Source organism: Seriola aureovittata, chromosome 17 (assembly GCF_021018895.1).
Source record: "Seriola aureovittata isolate HTS-2021-v1 ecotype China chromosome 17, ASM2101889v1, whole genome shotgun sequence".
Lineage (NCBI taxonomy): Eukaryota > Metazoa > Chordata > Actinopteri > Carangiformes > Carangidae > Seriola > Seriola aureovittata.
Window position 1 is genome coordinate 22,315,602 of NC_079380.1, and position 25,606 is coordinate 22,341,207.

The 25,606-nt window shown below is 43.4% G+C and overlaps 1 long non-coding RNA gene across 2 annotated transcripts in view; it reads left to right on the top strand.

Annotated features, from left to right (window-relative positions):
- Positions 1–23,088, top strand: part of LOC130185330 (uncharacterized) — a 35,497-nt gene extending 12,409 nt beyond the window's left edge. The window contains exons 3-5 of one of the 2 annotated variants that reach the window (XR_008830140.1): positions 14,702–14,886; positions 20,787–20,895; positions 22,692–23,088. This is a non-coding gene — a long non-coding RNA (uncharacterized LOC130185330). Of the gene's footprint in view, positions 1–14,701; positions 14,887–20,786; positions 21,423–22,691 lie in introns of those variants that run through there. The other variant, XR_008830139.1, reaches the window with a different exon arrangement.
- Positions 23,089–25,606: the final 2,518 nt, after the last annotated feature.

Below are 25,606 nucleotides of genomic sequence, written 5' to 3' on the forward strand. Positions count from 1 at the left end.
CTCATGTTACCCAACCAGTGGGAGAGACAAATGTGTGAACGAGGCTGTGGCAGATGTACTGTGTGTTGTACATTAATATGTGATATTGTTTTTGTCGGGAACAATCTCTATTAATCACCACATCAGTTGTGCTTTGAATTTTGGGCAGATTCAGCTCTTAACAATGACATGAGGTGATTAGTTGAACACTTCAGTTATCAGGTTTCATTTTTTTGCAAATACAAAAAAAAAAAATGTTGCCGACGTCTTAGTCACATCTTGATTAGTCACATCTCTGTTTAGTCTGTTTAGATTTAGCGTTGTTCTGTGAACTCATTTACAGAAATTCCTGAAAATGAGTTCTGCTTTTTTTTTTTTTTCTCTTGCTACAGAAGTCCTTGTTATTGGCAGGATCTGTTCTAGGATTTGGTCTTGATATATATATCTATATAAATTTTTTTTTTTATGCATATTTTTTGGGCAAACTTTCAAAGGGTTCCAGGGCAGGACGAGCTGCCTGGCAACAGACTCAGTTTGAACAGTTGGGATCAAATGGATGAGCGCCAAAACCAGCTGAGTGTTACCTGCTCTTGTTCCTGGGACAGGCATGGCCTGAGGGTGGAAGGAAGCTGTTTACCGTAAGATTAAGCAAAGCGTGCGTGTGTGTGTGCATGTGCTTGTCTGTGTGTGTGTGTGTGTGTGTGTCAATTACCACGTATATCTTTTAGGGTGGAGTACTCATGGGTGTAGTTTTTATTTGACCACAGTGTGAACATCTGCATGAAGGACAAAGATTCATATTTTTTCAGTGGAATTTTTCTTCCTATTCCCATTTACTTAAAAATTACCTTTTTTTTCCTGAGGCCCGTAAAAGATAATGGAGGTTGAACTTTAGGTATTTTATGCCTTTATTTCTAAAGCAAGTAGGAAATGATTTATGATGTGTGTGACCGAGTGTATTTTAGTGCACAACCAAAAGGTATAAGGCGCATCTTTCCCCTCCTCGCTCACACAATGTCACCAATTCCTACACATGGGAAAAATCCCCTTAATTTCTTCACCCTATGGATTCTGTCTTTTAACAAAGCAGGCTTTCACAATAAGGTGCTTATGGTGGGGATTGAGCTTTCCTCACCTCCTCCTCTCAAACCGTCCCATTGTGCCTCGCCACCTCTGCACAACTCTCCTTTTGTCAGAGACGAGCCAGCAGCCTACTTGTCGTCTGCCTCTCCACAACGCAGGGCCCTTTTGGTTGGCGAGACTGATCCATCTCTGTGACTCAGAGCAGCCGGGGCCAATCAGAGGTCAAAGCCCCGAGCTCCCTCCTCGCATCCTTGCCCTGAGTCTTTCCCCTGACCTTCGCAACTCCTCCAAACACCCACTCAGCAGAAAAGAGTCGCGGTTAGCACAGGGAGAGCGGGTGGGCAAGGGGAGAGAGAAAGACGGGCTCAGTCAGATGAGGTTTGTTTGTGAAGTGCCCTCTTGACAGAGCGGCTGACTCCTTCATTTGGACATAATGGGGCCTCTCATCCATAGCGTTGCTGTTCCCCTTTGTGACTGTGGTCACTTTATTGCCATGTCTATTAATAGAGTGATCCATCATCATTTACTTCATCATCATCTTCATCCTCGTCAACATCACATGATGGCCTGATGGTGTTTTCCTCTGCTCCACTCTGATAATCCCAAACAGCCGATGTTGATGTTGGTTTATTAACACTTCAGCTTCAGCCTCAGTCGACCTTTGAGTGCCACTAATTTAAAGGCTGAAGTTCAGGAGCTCTCTAATCAGAGATGCTTGATTGACTCCGAGTCTGACGAGCATCAGTGTGTCTAATATCGCATGACAGCATCAATAGAAGATTTCTGAGGTCGTGCAATCTCATTTCATTTTATTAGAGGAACTGAAATGGGGGTCACCGAGCCACACCCTAATTGTACCAGGACATACTTTCAAAGGACTGGTAGCATAAATATAGAAGTAATCATGGGAAGCATTTTGTGGGAATAATACCTGAGAATTACATTTCTACTTTGATTATTAGTGTGCCTGATAGGATTGGTTTTTGGCTAATGCTAGCAGCACGTTTCTGAGGATGGCGTTGTTGTTTGGTTGGTCGGTGGGTCCACCACTTTGGTCCGGACTGAAATGTAACAGTAACTACTGGATAAAATTTGTGTATAGACATTAATGGACCCAATATCAGTCCTTCTGTCTTTGGTGAGTCCCCGACTTTTCCCTTAGCGCCACTACAAGGTGAACAACAACCACCGGACGGACTACTATGAAATTTAGTACAGAGATGCATTAACCCAGACTGAATCCAAATAACTCTGGTGATTCCCTAACTTTCCATCTAGCGCCACCAGCATTTCAAAGTTATAGTTTGTACACTACTTTTAGTTTACGGTCGAATACCTGCAAAACCGATTACATTCCCATTAGCCTAATTAGCAACTGTTAGCATACCATGCTAAACTAAGATGGTGAACATGGTAAACATGATAGCACTTAGCATGAAGCACAGCTGTACCTAACTACAGAGCTGCAAACATGGCTGTAGATTCTTTAGCCCAATTTGGATTTGTATTATGTCCCTGAGGGAGGTGGAGGGATTTTAAAATTTTACCCCTGTCCAGAGCGTCCATGTCGGTCATTTTTCACCCCCACCCCAGTTATAATTACAGGAATTTAGGAAATATCTTATTCCTCACCACCCCTTGTAATGACAATCCCATCCAAACAGGATTTCAGTTGTTTTATTTCATTTTCACTTTTTAAAGATTACATTATTAACACAGTTTTAATGCAAGTTTGACAAATTGCTGGCCTGAAATCTTTAACAACACCAGGCTGAACAGGAGACATATTAGACACAGTGATAGACACACAAAACTCAAAACTCTGCCAAAGCAGAATAAAAATAGATCTGGCTAATCTTATGTGAGGAGATAGTTGGAGGGAAAAAGACTGCGCCTACGCCCATGCCCGTGGCAGTGCACCGAGGGAGTGCACAATACAACACAGTCAGGTCCAAATGAGATGTAGTGGAAAAATTTGTACATCCATCATCTGGAGACACGTTTTACATCATAATAAGTCACTGGATTTTTTTTACATTGGTAATCTTTGCTCTCAACCGTTATGTTGCATGAAATCCATGTTGACACCAAACTGCTTTTTCGTTTTTTTTTTTTTTGCAGTTTTCCGAGCAAAGTCGAAACCTTTGATCATTTCAGAGTCAAAAAAGGACAACTTGTCTCTGACTTCCCCTGCAGTGAGAGACAAGTGTGTGCATCAGCCCGTTCTGGGCTTGTCACAACCTCTTGCTCAATTCTTTATGATAAAAGGAGGCGGGGTAAAACGCCTGTTGGGCAGCCGCATGGTCTCACGCACAGCGCTGTCCACGACCGCGCTAACTTAAAAGGACTCTGAGATCTCCTTGGCAAGGTCCCATGTCCGTCCTACCCAGTGAACCTGAAACAGCCTCGTAGGAGCTGTGAGTCAGGTAGCTGACCGGAGCTTCAGGGGGCAGCCTCGCTCGCAGGCAGCAGGCCACGCTCTGCAGAGAGAGAGAGAGAGAGAGAGAGAGAGAGAGAAGTGATAGGGAAACAGTTAGTCAGTCAAAAGTGTGGGTCACTGATGTTAGCGCCAGAGGTCAACGTGTTTGGCTGTGTCCATTGGCTCCATTCAACCCTTTTTTGCCGCATCGTGCCTCCTCCTTCCTTCCCTCTTTCTCCGTTCATTAGTCTGCAGCGCAGGAACATGCATCATGGTAATGAATGCAGAATGTGCTCTTAATGATCTTGCCCTATTCAGAGTTATAAGTTAAAAGCTAAGGGAGCCTGTAGCACAAGAGGACATTTAGCGTAGCAGAGGGGAATGCGGGGGTGAGGGTGCTGTGGCATGAGAGAACAATTGGCTCCAGATTTTTCCTCTGTGTGTGTGTGTGTGTGTGTGCGCGTGCGTGTGTGTGTGTGTGCACGTGCGTCTCAAGGGAGGACGACAGGGGTTTGAGATAGCTAACATTTTATCCTCACAGTTTTGAAGTGGCAAATAAAATACTGCATGGACTCCTCCTCTCTACCAGAGTCTACACACATTTGATCCCAGTGTGTTTGGCGTCTGCCAAGCTACTTTGAGATTTCCTTTGAGTGGGTCTCCTCAGTTATGGTTTGGCTCAGTAAGACAGCCACAGCCTCTCCGCTCGCTCTGTGTGTGTGTGTGTGTGTGTGTGTTTCCTTTTGGTTCTTTATCTGCCACATGGTCAAAACATGGCTTTGGCTTTTATTAAAACAAAAACGCCTCCAGGGTATTGCCATGTCAGCCTCAGAGGAGTTCGCGATCTGGGGTTTTTAGAATAATATAAATCATCAACCCGAGCAGTTATTTCCCTCTGTGGAGGTTTTTGCCAACACAGGCGGATTTCAAAGCAGCGGCTCCATCATTTTCTGCTCTCACTGCAGCCCACATCACTTTGATAACCAATAAAATCTTCTTTATCAGAAACCTGTGTGCGTGTGTGAACAATCACATATGCTCTGCAAAACTCCCTTTTCCTCTTCGCCTGTCAGCAGTTGTTCTTTGTCTGTGTTGAGTCTCTCCTTCAGTGTCTGGTCCACTTCCTGGTTTCCCTCCGAGTCAGTGTCCACATGAACACGTCGGAAACTCAGAGAAGTTCTAGACAGCGGGACGTCACAGCGAAGGTAAAACCAGACCAGGGAATCCCTTCAGGGGGGATATGAGTGATGGGAAGGTCATGACCTGGACGGGAGTGACGTCACTGGTCGGCAAAGACTAAGAGGTGCAGAGTTCAAACCGATGACAGCGGTGTGAGCCACACACACACACTCACACCCTTGGATCTCGTTAATAATATAAACAACAGCAACACAAGCTGCATTGTAACACACATTTTTCTATTACTCATTTTATTATTGTGCAAGCGCTCGGGTCCGTGTGACAGACATCCACAGGGATTTTCTCAGGTTAGAGATGGTTCAGAGCAAAGATGCATCGCCAGCACTTTCTGGGAGCAAACACTCACATGCAGGTTTTACTGTCAACATAAAAGACCACAGATTTTTTTGACTTTGTCTGCGTCTGCAACTCCTGCTAAGCCTCAGGCAGAGTTTGCGTGATCCCGTAACTGAGAGCCATTCCCAACGCCAGGGGACCTGGCACGTCTTAAACAAGCCTGGACACAGACGCCCTCCAGTGAATCAGTGCCTGTAAAAATCATCCAACTCCCCCACAAACACCCACATATTTTATCTACTCACACACACACACGCGCACACACACACACACACTCCACTCAACTCTCACACTCACACTCTTACTCATATATGTAAATGCACTTTTGCTGGTGCACCACCTTGTACACAGCTTGTACAGAGCACACCTCACAGCGCCCCGTGCCTCGGCTCAGCCTGCTATCAGACATGTTTTTGTATTTTCACCTCAGCTGACAATTACTGTTTGCGTGTTTCAGCTCAGGGACCATGAGCTTGTGCAGAATAGATGTCGAGGTTGGCGTTAAGAGCAGTCTGCAGGTTCTTTTGGGTGGAGGCAAGTAGACACAACCACAGGCAGCACAATTAGCAGTTTGTGGTCTGTTATGTGGCACACTAATTACCTCGCATTTAATGTAGTTTACCTTAAGTAGTGCATTTAGGAAGCCCTACTCCAAATATAGACTCTCACTGGGCAATTTAAGAGTCTCGTTTGGTCACAAATTACTGTTTAATTGTTTTCATGGCAGAGTTGTTTACTAGTGTTTCAAACGGAGAATGTATCCGGCTAGATTTGAGAAGTTTGGGAGCGGGCACAGCTTTAAGAAAACACTGAGAATTTGTGTGATATAAAGGTAAAGTTTGACATTTTCAACTTGCCCAAACCAGACCCCTCGCAACATGCGGTCGACTGTAAACCAGCTGCACGCAGGCACCAAAACATGGGGGGGAGAAAAAAAACTTATGTGGCATCAGAAGCCTTCGAATAGTTTTCCCTGAAGTCAAGAACAAACATCTTCCCCCTTCGTATCTCACTCTGAAAGTTTGGACTTAGTCATCTTCACAGTGCCTGTCAAACAGTTCACTGCTTTGTCATTCCTCATCACCGTGTCAGTCTGGGCAAAGTTAGAGGTGTCTCCATTTATTATCACGTTTACCTCCATATTAAAGACAAGCTTGTAATGCTGCAGTTTTAGCAGAGCTGCATGCATTTTATTCTTTAGGCAAATAAGAATAAAGAAAAAGATTTATTAGAGGAAGGAGCTTAAAGAACATGTAGTTCAGAGTTCAGACGTTGCTCTGAAAGCTCTACGCAGGATTTTATTTTTCACATGAGAACAAGGAAACTCTGATGTGCGGGACCTGATGTTTCCTGTCGTGGCTGTTCGTGTTTTTGAAGCGCCGGTTTTAATGGGGCTTTTGCTCGATGTTTCACTGTAAAGTGCGAGGACAGAAATAGCAAAACAATGCCTGGCGGCTAGAGGCTCGCATCCATAATGACCCCAGCCTTGTGATTGAAGAGGCCCCTCTAAAAGGCAGAGCAGGTGGAAGTGTAGGTGGTCTCCCCCCAGCACTCTCCTCACGCTGCATATGCACACACAGCTGCCCCGCAACCTGCACAGCACACACACTCACTCTCACACACACACACACACACACACACACACACACATACAGATACATAGTTGGTATATGTGCTGCTGCTGCTGCTGTTGCTGTTTTCACTTCACTCCCTCTCTCTTGAACACTCACTCAGATACAAACATATAGCAGAGTCATTTCACAAGGTTTAGCTACTGGACCCCCCCCCCCCCCATATACACACACACACACACACACATGCACTAAGTGGCTAAAATCACCTTTTCACATGGGGGAAAAAATATCTATGCTATTGCTGTTTTTACTTTATTCTATTTCACTGTGGCTACTTTACTGTGATTAAAACTCCCATGATCCCTCCCTGAGAGACTGTTGCTAATCACCAACCCTTAACTGCACTTTGATTCAAGCTCCTCTCGTTTTGTTTAACATTTTACAAGCCTGCAGTGTTCATGCATCTCAGTTTGAAGTTGCATTCATTTAGAGGATTCGCTCGTAAAGACTGAGCAGCTGTAGGGAGTCGTCAACTTTCTCTTCTGCTGTGAGTAATACCGAGAGTTGTACTCTCTTCCCATTGACGTTCTGAGACGACGCTGCGGTGCAATTGACTGTTTGAGAGCATCTCCATTCATGTATTTGAGACGCTGCAACGCCCAGCGACTCTAAAGAGTTAAACAAAGAGTTTCGGTGTCAGATGTAAAAGAAACTTTAAGTGCAAACTTGGCTGGTATCTGAACAGTCAGTTAGCTCCGTCTTTATCCTACCACACGCACTCGATAACTGACTTCTCAGCTCAGCCTTTGCAGTTACACACACAGACCACTGCTCCAACTGTGTGTGCGTGTGCGCGTGTCCATCTTTCATTTGATGTTATCTGGCTGTAAGCTGCCGAGATCACAGACATTCAAATTCTGTGACTCATAAACACTCGTCTGACATCTGATCCTGAATATATGGACTGTCTTACGGAGGCTCAGTGTTGAAATGGAGAGGTAATTTTGGTGGTTAAGTGTGGTATGGGATAAGTAGATTGGTTTTCTTTGTGCTTACTGACAGATGAGCGCGGTTGTTGAGTGTAGATTGATTGCATGCAGGTGGATTCACACACAGATGTTCCTCTCTGCTGAGTGGGTTGAAAACTCACATATGCACACACACATATCCACATTCACACTTTCTCTCTAAGTCTGAGACCACTTTCCCCTCCACTGTACACTCATACTCAGAACTATGGAAATATGAAGGGTTGCTTTGGAAGAAAACCCCAAAAGACAACTGAGAAAGATTTTCATTGGAATAATTCTTTCTATATAAATCAACTAATATTAAGTAATAGTGAACCGGTTTATGAAACCTCACAGGCCTACGTCTGCTGCTGTTTTTGTAGGAAAAAAATCCCCCGGTGCACAGGAAGTGGTGCTCATTAATGTAGTTCCACTGGTGCCACTTCAGCACGCAGAAAATCTAAGGAAAAAGACGTTGCAGGGTGACAAGTAACGACCACTCACGACCTTTATTAGAGGCGTGCATACACACATTCTCTAAAGGTTGGAAACGGGCCATCACCACCTTTTGTGCAAGGTTCAGGGTTATATATATTATATATATATATTGGCCTGGACTGAACAGAGGGGCACCAGGTGTCACCGGTATAAAGCAATAATTTAACATTTTGGAGAGTATGCTAATTTGCCTTCTTGCTGAGAGTTAGATGAGAGGATCAATACTCACTCTTGACAGTGTTGTCGTGTTTGTTATCCTTGAAGTAAGACAGGCTACTTCGCCTGGATGTGCGTGGGTGGAAACATGTCACGCGACAGACCATTTATGACGTAGTGCAACAGTGGAAATTGTGAAATGTGCCTTTAAGACATGCATGTGTTACGAGGATGTGTCATCAGCCCGCCCTTTTTGTTTTCCTTTAGTTGAGAGACGCACCTTGATGGAGGTAGATACCTGTTAATGAGCTACTTATTCTTTTCGCACTAACTTATCTCTTGAACTGCGTTACAACATAGCTTTAGCGGTTAGCTGAGCTTAGCATTTAAACTCTAAAGAGGGGGAAACATTGTTAACAATATTTTTATCATATTAACAGTGGATCACATGACTACTTGCATGTTCACAGCGTCTTTTATAGTGATGAATTATCAAGAAGCAACTCAGCATCTCCCCCTCACCTCTTCAGACCTGTGTGTCTTTCAGCTCATTGTTTTGGTTTTTGCAACATTACTGTTTCGATTTACTTTTATTTCATTTTCTTCACATGTGGCAGCTGCAGTACGCCCCCCTGCCACGCACCGAAACAACAGAACAAGTTAGCAACCGCTGGGTGAACGCAGGCGAGCTGCGAGCGTTTAGCAGCTAAAGAGCCAAATGTACAAAATGATAAAGAGAAGGTGCCAGTGGTTTGTTTGTGTTTTATTTAACTCAACAGTAGTTTATTCAGCATTACAGCAATAATCCCATAACCGTCACCATGCCATAATTGCCATGTGTAGATATTGTAAAAGGAAGAATTAAAAAAGAAAAAAAATGTGAAACCATGTTCCCTTTTCCTGTTGTTTGATGTACTTGTTTTGTTTTTTTTTACCTTCCCCAACCCCTCTGTGTATTTACTTGTTTTTTTCTTCTCTATCCCCATTTCACTCTTAACTATCCTCCTTTACAACATGCACCTGTGCTTCAACTCCCCGGAAAAAAAAAAAAAAACCTTGCCCACTATCTCTGCCAATAGCCTTGATCAGAGTCACCATGTGCTCACAACCACATTTCCTCACAGCAGGAGCAGTTTCAGACTGATGCATGCGTGAGTGCAGCCACTTAAAACTGGGCCATTCAAAGCCATGTGGACCCAGCAGGTGTCTCTTCAACTGCATATACAAAAACCACCTCCCCTCTCCTCCACCTCTTCATCTTCCTCCAACCCGTGCTAGCTATAGCCTTAGCCATCCACCCACATCCGTTTATCAATTAAGAAGGATCAGAGAGAGCGAAACAATGTCCTGGAGCAAATCATCTGGAGCATCAGACCTAATCACATTAGCTCTGACTCTTTCACACAGGTTGGTGAACTCAGCTCAGCTGGCTGAGTGTCTAATGTGGTAATGAATGGATGTTATCTAAACCCCTGTCAGACACTTTTCAACTCTCAGCTTGCCATGTGGCAGCAAGAAGGAGGCTGTATTGAACCTATATTCTATTAGTATTGATTGCGATATTTGCGTCACTTTTGTCATTCAGCTCAGCCCCCCTGCAGAACAGGCCCCACCATGTCCCAACTCACCCCTGTGTCCTTAGAGACACGACTTCCTGTTGCTGCTGCGGTAGAAAGGTTTTAACACAGGATGTTGAGAGGGCAAAGAGGATGTTCGAATTCTGATTGCATCCTGTGGTCGTGTGTGTGTGTTTGTGTTTGTGTGTGTGTGTGTGTGTGTTTTCAGTGGAAGACGCAAATGATAAAAGATAAATGACAAAAGCTGATGTGTGAACTGATTATGCCGGCGATAGGTTCCACCATCCACCACAGCTGTCTGAGGACACACAGCTATACAGATCATTAACATCTCATTTTCCACAGGTCAGCCTTTCCACCTCCCACCAGTTTATCACATCTGTACAGTTCAAAGCCAGGACTTTGGGTCACACATGTCACGTCTGTGTCAAGAGTTGAATGTCATTTGTGATTTTTTTTTTTTCCCTAGAATAACACCACAGTCCTCTGCATAACTGGACTAATTATATCTGAGTTATTATTAATTCAGACCTTTATGTTTTGCGAGGCATGATATGTTTGGTGTTAACAGGTTTTATCTCATGCTTCAGTGACTGGACTTTTGTTAATGCCATTAGCTGAGGGGTTCCCAACCTCCGCTGTGAATGTTTGAATGATGTGTTCAATATGGACAAGAACAATGATTAGTGTGTTATTAGTGAAAACTGATTGTGTTTGTTCAATATTGTAACTTAGATGAAGATCGGATCATTTTAACACGTTAAGAGTTACTGTAAATATATAACATCATGATTTTTCTTCTTGGTTATGAAAGTTGTGTAAAGACGTTCATGTTCTGCGAGGAGGATGAATCCTGATGACTTCAGTGGCGACCATCGCCATGTTAGCGTTGTCATTGCGAGCATATTAGCATGCTGTCGCTAGCATTTAGCAGAAAGCGCCTCTGTTCCCGTGTACAGGCTCACGGAGCTGATAGCGAAGCCGGAGCGTCTCAGACTTGTTAAAAATCTAAATAGTCACAAACATCAAATGAGCTACACAGCTGTGTAATCACTCAGGATATAAAAAAAAAAAAAAAGGTAGAGACATGACTATAATCATTGCCAGAGAGCAGGAAGAAACAAACACAAAGCAAGACAGAAAGACGGGCAGAAGTGGAGACAGACAGGCAGACGGGCAGGGACACCCAATGAGAGACGGGCCGACAGGAAGGATACAGGCCCACAATGGCTCGCCTGCCAGAGCGCCAGAATAACGAGAAGTAGGAAGAAGCCCATGAAAAGAAAGGAAGGGAAGGAGCCGTGGGCTCAGACAGTACGCAGCCCTCAGACTGGAATACTTTGCACAGTTTCCATTTAAGTTGCCTTTATTTTTTTTCCACCAGTGTCAATGTTACTGAGCGAGGCCTGAAACAGCGGGTCTGACCGTCCACAGAAAACAGGACAAATGTCTCACAGTTTTTCTTTCTGACAAAGGGCCATTGAGGTGATTGTGTCGTGTTTCCTGCAGATGATACCAGAGGGTTTTACAGGAATGTTAAGAATGTGTGTTTTAATGTATCGCTGTTTGTTTCTGCATTTCTGTGTGTGTGTGTGTGTGTGTGTGTGTGTGTGTGTGTGTGTGTGTGTGTGTGTGTGTGCGCGCTTGTGTTGCTCTTGTGTGTGCATCATGGGGGAAAACGTGTGTGGGTGTACTCTAAGCCCTAGGAATAGCATTTGCGTCGTAAATGCTCTGTTTAAAACAATCAATATCCACTCCAGTTTATACACAATAAAAAAGCATGAAGTGTGTGGTTTGATGTGTGTGTGTGTGTGTGTGTGTGTGTGTGTGTGTGTGTGTGTGTGTGTGTGTGCGATGATGGGAGCCCTGATGCGGCAGGGTGAGGATGCGTGAGCGTGTGTGTGGGCTGCGGGGCCACCCTCTGATCGTCTCCTTGGCAGCCGCTGTGCTGAAGTGCTCTCTGGGTGCTGGAGAGGCCTCCCAGAACGAGAAGAAACGCACACACACTCCAAACTCTTTATCGGAGCTGACAGCCTCTTTTTCTCTCTTGTCCACACTTGGGTTGGAGCAGCATAGCCTAGATGCATCTCTGCAACTCTGAGCCTATGTTATGATGCATACACACACACACACACACACACGCACACACACACACACACATTCATGTACACATGAACCCAACCCAGCTCCCTCCCTCCCTCCCCCCTTCGCCTCCCCCCTTGTGTTTGATGTGGTCTTTGGAGAACCATGTTTAAAGAAATTCTTCTCCAGCTTTGAAGTCGCTCTGTGTTTCCCACTCTCTTTCTGCCGTGTTTCCTCTTTTATCTTCTGACAGTGTGTCGAGTTGGGAGGGAAACGGGCCGGTATGGAACAAGATACTTGCCCCATATACGCTATTTACCATGTGTTGTACCTGTGAACTTGAGAGGTTTCTGGAAAAGGAGCTATTGTTTCTTGTAAGATATGGGTACGCCCCCCACAACGCCTCTTGCCAAAACACTGCGGTCGCTTTCGATGAAGAGCTCCTCTTTAAACAAATGCCTCAGGAGCAAAGTTTTGATGTCATTCCAGGCGCTTATCAAACAGTCAGCTACGTCTGGTATGCTTAGACAAATATGATGAGTGTCATTGTGGCTTCTCGCTGTACAAAGGCACAATTACTTCAAAGCATTCATCTGTAGCTAAAGACTTTTGTCTCACTCACACACGTACACAAAAAAAAAGTCAAAAAAAGCCACCGGAGGAGATGACAACACAGTGGAAAACTTTCTCTTCAGATGTGCGAGGACAAACGTAACCCTTATGATGACGCACCCACTTTCAAGGATTAAAAATTACAACACACGCTCTGCTCGGATATGTTAATGAGAAATTAAATACATCATGTGATGCAGATGTTGCAACTCTGCGATGACTGTTTCCCCCGAATGAGAGTGTTGAGCAAAATCGCAGCTGGCTAAAGACAACACAGCTGCGGCAACTGAGTAAACGCTTCGACTCTGAAGCCGACTTCAGGTTGAGAAATCTGCACTGATGTGGTCTCTCTCTCTATGAGGCGTAAAATTGAAGTAAAAGCTAATTCCCATAAAGATTCGAACCGAGTTATAGATGCATATAGATAATGCTTCATTATGCAAGTCTGTTTCATTCAATCCTAAAACTCAGTCTAAAACACAGTAGAGTAGCAATTACAGAAATAGCCTGTTCATACAGGGACTCTGGGGCCTAATTTGCTCCAGCTGACTTGTGCTGACCTGCCTCACCGCAATGAGCAAGTTCATCTCACAGGTCGGCAGTGCCCACATCGGTGTTTACACAGAGCACACACGCCACAAATTATTAATTATGCCGGTCATCTGCGCGGGCTACGTGAAACCAGACGATGTTTGTACATCATTACCAGTGGAAATATTATTTACAGCACATGTGGCACGCTGCGAAAACAGGCTGATCCATCAAAAGTGAACTGCAGAGTTTTGTTTTTTTTTCAGTAATTTAAAGGAGAAAAATCTTAAACATCCAGCCTGTAATTAGCTACAGAACAATTACCTTGGGGGTCAGACGGGGTCAGGTGATGTCTAATCTGGCAGATATATTTAAAATGAAAATTCACATCCTTTTTTCTACACTGCAGTTACAGTCATCTGGCTCATGAAAACAGAATATGAAAGTGTGTCACATTCAAATTCACATATCAATCAATCAATTGACAGTTCACCCCCCCCCCCCCCCCCCCCGGTCATCCTAACTAGACACTTCAGAGTCCAAATGTCAAGCTTCTGGTTTCTCCACATGTCATGTCTTTTACATCACCTTTCAAAAAAACAAAAAACACAAGAGCTACAGAGTAATCAGTGTGTTTGCAGGTTGCATGTTGTGCATGTGTTAGCAGTGCAATGTTAGCATGTGTGGCTAACTAGCTCAGGTCTCCTAGAGGAGTAAAATGCTCGGCTGAAACCTCCAGGGACTGAAAAATGAAGTAAACACGGAGCAGTTTGTCTAATGATGATGGTTTAGTAACAGCAGCTCTGTGCTCCTCTTTGTTTGGGCTCAGGAAGTTTACACTCCAGTATCTCTGTCAGATAACGTTGGGTTTTTACAAACTCAGCTGTTCTACCTCATCTTCAAATCCTCTCCTTTTTGTAAAAAATGGAGTATACTGTTTGAAAATAAATCATAGATCTAACCAATATCTTGCTTGTCAGGGCTGTGGTTAGATTTATGGTTGTCTTTATAATAAGCTTTATTATAACACTTTAATTACATTTTTATTAAATGCTAATGCTAGGGATGCCTCCAAAAATGATGCACCTTATTTCCATTACCTGGAGAGATGCTAACTTTGCTTAGCTTTTTTTTTTTGCTGGGGAAACAAAACCTCAGCCTCAGTCTATTAGCCTTATGTCATGTACGCAGACTTCAAGAGCACATTTCTACAGGATTCTCGTTTTGAAATGAATCAACTGAAAATATTCAAAGGTCAACGTGAGATAAAGTTTTACCGTTCTCATCTACTGGCGTCAGTCTTCACTTCAGCCCCCTGAAATCCAGCCAGAAATGAAAGAAGAAACCAGAAGCCTGCTTTTTCTTTTTTTCTTTCCTTTTTCGTTTTTTTAACTCATGTGAAACTGAAGACCCGCCACTTGAAACATTAATGAGAATTTTGAGTGTCGAGTCGGCCCCTGTTTATCACCACACAGTTCACAGGGTGGATGTTACCTGAAACAACATAAGGATATTTACTGCTCCCTCCTGAATGTGTTAATTACTCCTCAGAATGGAGGATGATAGTATTTACAGCGGCCTGAGTGCTGCTGCTGTTTGCTGCGACTATTCTGAGAAATGTTTATCTGCTGTAATACCATGCAGGTCAGACAAGGGAGCCCCGATGTCCACTTCAGGGCCACTTTATTGTCATTAAGCGAGCTGCCCGCCGCTATCACCCCCTTACCCTTCCTCCATGGCAACACAGACAGACAAACAGGATGCAGCTGTTGCCAGGGAAACAGCCAGAAGGTCTGCAGTGCTACAGCGTGGCGGAGAGTGTGAGTGAGGTAAGAAAAGAAGAGAGAAATGTGGAGAGAAAAAGGATTGCTGTGGTGGTGGAATCTAATTAGACTGTGACAGAGGATAAAGAGGGATATTTCCAGCTTCCCGCTTGCGTTGATAGAGTGAGAAAATGTGTGTTCTGTGCGTATGTATGTATGTATGTGTGTGTGTGCGTGTGTGTGTGTATATATACTCTCATTTGCGCAGATACTGTACCTGCGTCTGAGCCTGGGAATAGGCTGACTGACGCACAGAATGACAGACAAGCTTTGGAGTCCTGGCAACCCTGCTATTTCTTTCTCCCATCACCCTCCTCATCTTCCTCCCCCCTCCTCCTCCTCCTCCTCCTCCTCGCACACCCCCACACCTCCTTCTCATCTCTCATCCCTCTGTCTCCTCTCTGCCATCTCTCCTCTACGTCTGTCCTCTCCCTTGGCATAAGATGATTGCGTATGGATCGTCACATAATCCGATTCTGTCACTGAGAATAGCTTTGCCTCCACGGGCCTCTCATTTCCTCCAGAATGTGAATTTGGATCACTTATCCATATAAATTAACAGGATGAAGCCAGAATCATTACATTAGTATTCACCGTGCTACTGCAAAGGCTCACTGTGGGAATTAGTTTCATGGAGGCTGACACGGCTCTCACCTGTGAAATGGTGTTACGAAGTGGAAAGTCTGGTTTTTGGATCAGCATTAAAGAACTCGCTGGCTCCTCTGGGTCTTTACTCAGCGGTGTCATACAATGCAAACCTCTCCAAGCTAATTTTAAGGCCACCTGACTTTGATCTTGTGCCGAGAAAACAAACAGGAATCTACCAAGAGCTACTCACTTTAAAGCTTTTTCATGGTTGAGCATACACACACACACACACACACACACACACACACACACACACGCCCGGAGAACAAACAATAGATGTGTGGAATCAGATTGCACGGACTGGAATGTCAAACACAATACATCATTTTTCATCTGATCTCTTATCTCATACCTTCATGTCACATATTATTTTCATGTCATTTAACTGTATAAACTCTCAGTGTTACACAAAAGACCAACAGTTATTCAATCAGGTGGATTTGTTTTCTTGCCTCTGGGAGCTGAACACTGCTCAGAACGGGCACACAGCCCCTGGATTTTTCCCCTGTCTTGGAAAATAGCCTTTTTCCTGTCTTTGTATTTTTCCATCTTTCCCTCAAACGGCAGCCGACCATACTCTCATTTTCACTCTCCTCGTCCTGGTCAGCGCCCCGAAGCTTTCACAACGAATTTCCGAGAAAGGCCCTGAGAGCAGGGGGCTCTTGTGGCAGGATGCCGAGTCCGATACGCTCTCACTGCGCCTTCAGCAAAGGCAGATGCAGTGCGCTTCGAGGCGCGAGCAGTTGTGTGTGTGTGTGTGAATAGATTTAAATGATGAACCGAGGTTGGACAAAACACATGAAACACCTCACAATATAATTCAACCTAATGCAATATCCTCACAAACTAAGGCCTGAACAAGACTAAAGCTGACTGACTGACCTGCTTGTTGGACGGTCAAACAGCTTTGGAAACCCCCTGCCTTCACTACTTCCTGATGTCAAATTGGGGGGGGGGTTGTGTCCGCTGTGTCCGCCAGTTTTTGTCATTCACACCCACTTCACGGCGGTGGGTGGCCAGCTGTGCAGAAGAGAGAAAGTACTTTAAACTGGGTTTGAACTCTCTCAAGCTGTCTGTACTTGGGCACAGCAGTGCTTTGAGCTAAATGCTAACGCTAGCATGGCAGTATGCACAACTCACAATGACAAACATACTGATTCACAACGTGGGGTAAGAAGCGCTAAAAGTAAAATACAGTTGAGTCTGTCGGTAGTTCTGCGTCGTGTTGGTGGATGATGAAGAAACAAGACGAAGATAACGAGAACGCTCGGTGTGACACACAGTAGTATCGGGACAGCAACTTCTCGTGACCAGGTTTCTACATGCACACCTCTCCTCAGCTCAGCCCGAGACACGGCCAAAATGTCAAAGGTCACACAGCAAGAATACAATTAATAGAATAAAAGCTCCCCAAAAGATATACAAGGAAAATAATAAAACATTCTGCACAGAAACAGATGTTGAATATATGATATTTAACAAATTAAAGGTTCTATATTTTACACTTTTCCTGAGTTTTATTTTGAAGTGTTGATCCATAAGAAGATATATTTGTGATTTTAAGAACCAAAAACCATCTCAGTGTAGTTTCACATCTCCTCTCTCAGGCTTCTCTCTGGAGCTGTAGTAACAATAGGTCGGAGAGCCAATCAGAAGAGAGGAGGCTCTGAGCCTCTCTTCTGATTGTTTTCTGAGTGATCCAATAAAAATACAGCAGATTTCAGGTAAAACGCTCAGAGAAACCAAATCCGTGTGGGTGGGCATGGCTGTGGGCAGTGACAGCCTTTTTGTGACATCACAAAGTTACAGGAAGTCCTGACGGCCGGTTTTAAGGCTCAGTTTCTGAATACAGGCTGTGTGCATTTCTCTGTGGACTGAGACCTTTGATACTTTCACAGTATTAATAATGAAGCTAAACCCGATCTATAATCAAACAACACATGGACAGAGACCTTTTATAATGTATGGGACCTTTAAAAGTCTGATCTAGTTGTCACCAAATGTGTCTGGATTTGAGAATCCGACCAATAGTTGTTGAGATATTACAGTCTCTGGACCGACTGAATGACCAACATCACCTTTTCCTAGAGCCATGTCGCTAGCATTACAATTTTATTATAACACCTCTCTGTCACTATAGCAACAGAAAGCTTTGCATTTATTGCAGATCATCATAATGCGAAGGAGTTCACATTATTTCCCCCCCCCCCGCTGTTCGTTGCCGTGTTGTTTTCTGTGCAGTTGTCTGTCTGTGGTGTTCAGCTATGCGATGCAATGTTGATGTTGATTATCTGGAATTATTTTTCCCTACCGAGACTCTGCCGGACTTGACACATGTACCAGAATTTTTCAGCAGCTTACTCATCAAGTTTAATTTGTGTACGTCAATGAACGATGTTGCTCAATCATTTCACAAACCACAAACCAATGAAGCAATGACCTCACAAGTTTGTGCAAACTACCAGAGGAGAGGAGGATCTATAAGAGACAGAGTGCAAAGTTTTTAAAAAGGAAATAACATTTTCCGTAAAGAAATGGGATGATAATAATAAGAGGAAGAATAATAGATAAGAGTAGAGTCATAGTTTACTGTAAGTTTTTATTCTCCCCATGACTGACCCAAAACCCTGTATACACAGTTCAGAGGGAATTTATCCACTCATTGTGTTTCATGAATAACTTCCTCCAGTTTGTTGACTGCTTTATCTAGTTTACAGTAAGTGGAAAGTGTGATTGCACATCTCGATTAAAAACAAAAATAAAAGACAGCGATGACCTAAAATGATGATAAAAACCAATCCATCATCTTATCGCACCTCCTCTTTTCAACACTCGCCGCAGCTCACACCTCCACAACACGCAAAGGTCAGAGGCGGCTCTGACCATGAGGTTATTTTTGGCTAAACTCCACGATGAAGTCTTCTAATAATAATCCCAGAAGGAAGTGATATCTTTCTTTTTTTAAGCTCCAACGTCAGTTCTAAGAGAAGTTCACCCATGACACGAGATGCAGTCACGCAACGCTCTTCCCCCCTCCCTCCCTCCGACTTCTCTTAAGAGTCGTATAATGAACGGAGTCAGGAGCATCTTACTTACATCTTACATGAATTTCCCCTAAAGGATAAATAAAGTATCTATCTATCCATCTTTTGCATTTAGTCTGAACATCTTAATTCTCTTCTTAACACGAGCAGTTATTTACATACCAACATTTTACTTTAGCAGCTTTAAACTTGAATGAATCTTTAAGGGGAGTTTGCATTAATTGGATATAAATAGACAATGCAATGGGCTCTGAACAGACGAAACATTTCTGTAATCGTGTTTGTGCCTCAACAAAAAACTAAATTCAAATACTGACATTTTAAGGAGATTTAACCAGATGTGTTGTTTACTGGAGGGTAAAGTTTGTCCCAAGAAGTTTTGTCTGATGTCGCTTTTGTCTGATGTTTTTTATCTTTGACACTTCAGATCTCCTTCACACTCACCTGGGCCTCCTCCACACAACCTCCTGTTGTTGTGTACATTTTGTGAGCAGATGAATTCAGACATTCGCTGCATGTCTGAGGAGAGCACACGGCAATTTTTGTGACGTAACCAGACACAGACAGATTAGATTTGCTCTCCTCTCTGTCTTAACTGTGGCCTTTTTTTACAAACAGGACTGCAGCTGACTGTGTTTACATCTTCACACCCACCTCTTGGGTTTATACTTGTTTACACTCGTCTTCAGTGAAATGCTGCCGTAAGTGGGTCTGCCTCCCACAGTCAAACCATAATAAAAATTCTTAATAATCAGACACAATCTGATGGACACACGGCGACCGGCAGCAGTGACGTGGAGTTTTTTGTTTGTATTGCCATTGTTGATCTTTATCAGATTTTATTTTTTTTCTTTTGAATTGTTAAGTTCATATTTGTGTCAGTGTTTGCCAACTACTCTGGTGTGTTGTGGTTCATTGGGTTTTCATATCAACCAATCTCCTTCTGGGGAAAATACAGTGACTGGTCGATTCACAGTTCAGTGTTTTTGCGTTTCTCTCCAGGGAGCTGCTGGTTTCACTTCATGCCAGTGCCGTGTATTCAAATCAACCAACAGTGATTTGAAACTTCGATCAACCAGTTAGTCACCTTTTACTCATTTGTTTTAACTAGTTTTCTTTTCAGAATGAGGTAATGTAGCTGCCAACAGGGCAACCCTGGCTACTACACGATTATATCCACACACATAACAATATTATAGTGATACCTACATAAACTCTTAATTAATAAATGAATTAATAATGCTATCAGTGAAATTCACCTTTAACTTTGTTTATTAGAGTAAAAGTGGTAGCTAGTACAAAAGCATATGATACACAAGATATCCACAAGGATATTATTATACTGTGTTTATACTTTATATGTGAACCATTAATACAATATCAATATTTAATTTTTAAATATCACAGTTATTGTCAACAGCCCTAAATAACATAAAGAGAAAATTAGGAAAATAATTTATGTTTTTGGTAAGTTACAAATACATAGAAAATTTTTATTTATTTATCTATTTAATTTTATTTGATTTATTTATTTGTTTTTGCAGTACAACGTCCACTTGTAGTGACGACAGCATTAATAAACTGTATGTTTAGGCACTGTACGTGACTTCAGACAAAACATGTTTGTTTGCACTAAACCAAAACTTCGATCTTTCCCCGACCTCAACCAAAGCTCGTCTGCTGCCGAATCCAAACCACAGACAGGACGCATGAATGCTGCCAAAAAGCAAACAATTCTCGGGCTTCTCCGTCAGAAATATCTGATTTATTTGGCACCTGTAGCTGTTGCTGTTCAGTCGCTGGCTCTCGGCTCTGAATCAGAGGCAGATTTTAGAACAATCACTTGGACGGACCAACGTGGGAGCATTTTAAACCCAGTCCCTGCTGATTTTAAAAGTCATTACTGCAGGATTAATTATCTCAGGCAAGTTTCAAGTGTTTGCCATTTGTTTGTGCAGCAGTTTAATAAATCTAGAAACGAAGCTTTGTTCAGCACATACGAGTGTCTGTACCTGCACCACCACGACCACGACGGCTCTTTAAATGGTCTTTTGTTTTCAGTCTACAAGCAGGATTATTCTTCTCGGCCAACAAAGTTACTCACGCCAGGTGAAAACCCTTCTCTCTCTCTCTCTCTTTCGTTCTTTCTTTCTTTCTCTCTGTGCGTGTGTTCTGTGACCCAATCAACGTCTCTGTTGTCCCTTGTTGACCTAGGGGGACCACGCGGGTGTCAGACCACCGCAGTGATGATGGCAGACCACCAGAGAAGGAGGGCTACAACGTGAAGAAAAAAGAAAAAAGAGATGAGGGGAAGAGCATAAAGGTTAGAGAGGGAGAAGTGCTTTGGTGTTAACTGAAAATGCAGCCATGCAGAGAATGGTTTAGGAGTGAGCATATGAAATCTAGATAGAGGCGCAGGGACAGACCCGCTGAACAATGCAGCTCTCTGATGACGAGACAGTGAGGATTTGAGTTCTCTGTGCCCCCTCCTGACAGACAGTGAGAGCTGAAATTCACCATATACACACATAGAGATGAAGGCAATAATAATAATGATAATAATAATAATGATGATAATAACTTTATTTATATAGCACCTTACACCTTGGTGCTTTATAATAAAAACAAATGCAAATGATAAAATCCAAACTAAAATATACAATAAAAACAAAGTCAATAGAAGGATGAAAGTGAGTCTTAAAAGATTTAAATGAAGAGGCAGAGTTCACCTGCCTGACATCTGCCGGTCCGGTCACCTTTGGTAACAAGGGGTGGTTATTTGGGGCAGTGAGGTGGGGTCCTGCTGGACGACCTCAGGCGGCGGTCAGGCTCATGGGGAGTAAGCAGGTCGTAGATACAGGGGTCAAGGCTTTAAAAACAAGCAATAAAATCAATTCTAAAACTCCCAGGTAGCCAGTGAAGAGCGGCCATGATTGGTGTCACATGGTCACACGCAGTCCGTGGATATTTCGTCCGCCGATACCCGAGTAAAGTGCGTTACAATAGTCCAATTCTTGATGAGGTAAAAGCATGTGTTTTTTAATCAGCAGATGAAAAGAATGAGTAAAATCAAGTGGCTGTGTGTCTTTGTGAGTCTTGTGCTGTTGCGGGTCGATAAGGTCAGGCCCTCGTCAGACAGAGAAATCCCCCACGGAGCATCAGGGGGAAGTAATATCTTCTCCCTCACATGGGTGTCAGTCAGTGGATGTCACTGCCCTGGATTCAAAACGCTGCCATCACTCAAAGCAAAACCATCAATATTTATGTCCTTATTGCGAGTGTGTGTGTGTGTGTGTGTGTGTGTGTGTGTGTGTGTGTGTGTGTGTGTGTGTGTGTGTGTGTGTGTGTGTGTATATATTGTTCTGTGGGCTCACACTTTCAACATGTAACCCGCGTTATTTATATGTGAGATATGAGAGGGTTTAGTGAGTCGCATGATCCTCATCCTTATGATTCGCTTGGGTGAGTCACAGGTGAAAAACCCAGAGTCTCACCGTGGCCCCCGTCTCGTACGAGGAGCGTCTCCTCCGGCTCTTTGAACAGGATATGGGAGAGTCGGAGCCGTTCATGTGGCTGTGTGAATGTCTCACTTTGCCTCTGTAGGTTTATTATTAAAGTACATTCAGGGTGCAGAGGTGGGTTTGTCGGAGAGCGTGTGTGTGTGTGTGCGTGTGTGTGTGTGTGTGTGTGTGTGTGTGTGTGTGTGTGTTAGCTGTATGCCGTACGTAAGAGGAAGGAAGTTGAGACAGATAACTGATTGAGGAGCACTGATAAACAACCAGATAAGACGTTATTGCTCTCTGGAGGAAATGCAGGCAGAGCAGTAGGACTTGTCAAAAGGAAAGACTTCTTTTTTTTTTGAAAGGCTTCTTCTTCCCTGCTGTGAAATTACAAGGCTCTGCATTAATGACCTACACATGCACAGATATTAAATTCATTATGGCAATCATGTGTCGTAGCCTCCCTCCGCTCTCCGTCTCTCTCTTTCTGCCTCTCTCTCTCTCTCTCCTCTTCTCTGAATCAGCCACTCCAGGCTGCAGCTGCCAGCTTCTAATGGCTTCCAGATCCCCATCTCTTCCTCCCTCCGTTCCCCTTCCCCATCTCCCTGTTTTTCTGCAGCGTTTCAGAAGAACGGGCCAAAGTGGAAGTGGAAATCCGCTGTACTTCAGCCAGTGAGTCAGCTAGCAAAGCTCCCAATTTGAAAGGAAAACCACAACCAGGAGAAGTAATGGATTTTGTTTTTCATAAATCATGGTAAAGGTTGTTGGGGTTTTTTTTTTTTTTTTTTTTTTTAATGTTTCAACGGAAAGCCTTTGATGAGTGTATTAGTTAAATATGTGTGTTTATGCACAAGGAAACACATTCAGAGAAACGCTGTTGAAGTTATTTACCTTTACTGGAAACTGAAAGAAGCTTGTGTGTAACAGCTGTGTGTCCCAATCCATGTGTGTAACTTAATGCAGGCTACTTACACTGTGTGTGTGTGTGTGTGTGTGTGTGTGTGTGTGTGTGTGTGTGTGTGTGTGTGTGTGTGTGTGTGTGTGTGTGTGTGTGTGGCACACAGAGAGATAGAGAAATGTATTTTAAGCCTTTTCCACTGAAATAAATTTTTCGCTTTCAGTGCTGAGATATGTGACGTGATTATTGGTTATAGGGGATTTTTATGACTGTTTATAACATCAGAGAAACACATACACTGGAAGGATATAGCAGGGTGGGGGGGCGGGGTGGAGGGGGCACCACTGAAGATGTTGTTATGATAACAAAATGTGTGAATAACTGATGATGGACAAAAACGCCTCCTGACAGCAACTTTAACATTTATAAATGACACAGAGACAACAAGGTCTCACACACACACACACACACACACACACACACACACATACACACAGTATGTCACCTATAAGGGGATATATTATTATCACATATATTCATCCTCTGTATATCTGAAGACATAAGTTTACAACATACATGAAATACCCATTTGTATATGTACTACGTGATGAATTTGTATAAGGTTTAACATGTTACGAGCATAGATGTTAACAATATGTATTTAATTCAATAATAATAATTTAAGTTTATAAAAACAACATATAATTACATATAAATTCTTTCTGCTTGTATGTGTTTTTTTCTTATCAATATATCTAATATCTGATTAATTTTAAAAAATGGTTTATAATATCAACATATACTGACAGACTTTGAGACGTTTATGTAACGTGTACAATATAAACATAAATACATAAACATACATACTTGTATGGGCTAGACATATATGTTTGGGTATAGGTGTCGTATATATGTTTTTATTTTTATGTGTACATATATGAAATTCAATATACTGTAAGTACATATATTACATTTGCGTATGGGCAGACACAATACAAACAGACCGGCCGTGCGCCACAGCTGATGGAGGTGATAGATGATCGTCCACAAGAGCAAACACTGTCTTATATCAAGTGCTCGATGACATTTTAATGGTAACAACCGTCTTTGTGAAGCAGGCTGGTTTCTACGACTGTTTTGATTACTCACTCTTAGTCATCATCAGCAGCAGCAGCAGCAGCAGCAGCAGCAGCTCCGAGGCCTCATGTGCCACATACCACGACAGCCACACTGGCACAAAGAGCCCAGTGAGACTGAGGCCTATCAATCAAGTGAGGTCACTGCGGTCCGGCTAAGAGGAGAGTGGGACGGCCGCCTTTTTGTTGTACGTTGTTGTGTTGCGGCCGGTGACATCACCCTTTGTGAAGTCTGTCATTATAGGGTGATAAATATCCTGTGTGTGTGTGTGTGTGTGCAGCACAGAGAGAGAGAGAGGGAGAGAGAGACGCTCGGCCCCTGGAGCTAAATGGCCACTGATATACGGGTTGAGGGTGTTATTGTGCGGCGTGCAGGGGGCCCACTGGGGAGAGTCCCCGACCACAAAATGATGCTGATGATCAGTTAGTGGAACAGAGGACGAATGAGTGGTCGCACAAAAGAGCTGACATAAAAATAGGAGAAGAAAGTAGAGCAATAAAAATCTGTGGTTCCTCTCAATGAGAATTTAAGCACTTTCCATTATGTAGCGCTCCTTAAAAAAAAAAAGAAGAAAGAAAATGCTGTAAAAGCTCCGTGTTTGAGCTCTGTCATCATTTTACAAGCATTCATCAGCACGTTGTTGTCACACAAGATGAAGTTAGGCAGTTATAAATGCTGCGCATGGTCGCAGATCTCCACTGACTCATCTCACCCACTGTATCTGACCTGATCATTTGAAACTGTTTCACACATACACACACACACACACACACACACACACACACACACACACACACAAAAACAAAACACAGAGTGACAAACTGAAGGTTTGATCAGGCAGCAGTTCAAGTCATTGCTTGCTTATTATTTCTTTTTTTTTTTTTTTTTTTGTGAACTTGTTATCTCCTCAGGTTTCAAAGTGGAGGCAGGAGAGAGAGAGAGAGAGAGAGAGAGACAGAGCTGGTGAGACGCTGACAGCCGTGCAGACAGACAGCTGCGACTCTGGCATTAACGCTCAGTGTGAGACACTTGTCAAAACTCAAAAGGGCCCATTGAAAGCATGACGGGGCAAACTGCCACGGAGGTATTCAAGCTCCACGTTTAGACGCCAAAAAAAAGGGGGTTGGGGGGGGGGTGGAGGGGGGGGGGGCGCCGGTAGAAAAGAAAAAGTGATGACTCACCAAACTTCCCAAAATCCCCCTCCCTCCCCCTTCCTGGTTTACGGGAAATGGAATGCTGTTTTCTCTCTCTCTCTCTCTCTCTCTCTCTCTCTCTCTCTCTCTCTCTCTCTCTCTCTCTCAGACGTTCATCTTCTTGACAGGCTGCAGGGTCAGGGCCTGGGTTAATGTTTGTCTGTGGGATTGTTTCATCCCTATCTGGGAGGGGTGGGGTGGTGGGGTGGGGGGTCTAATTATGTGAGGCGGACATTTGAAAGTTTGTAAGCGGGGGAGGGCGTGAATAGATGGAGCCCTCACTTGTGAAACAGATAAGCCTTTGTT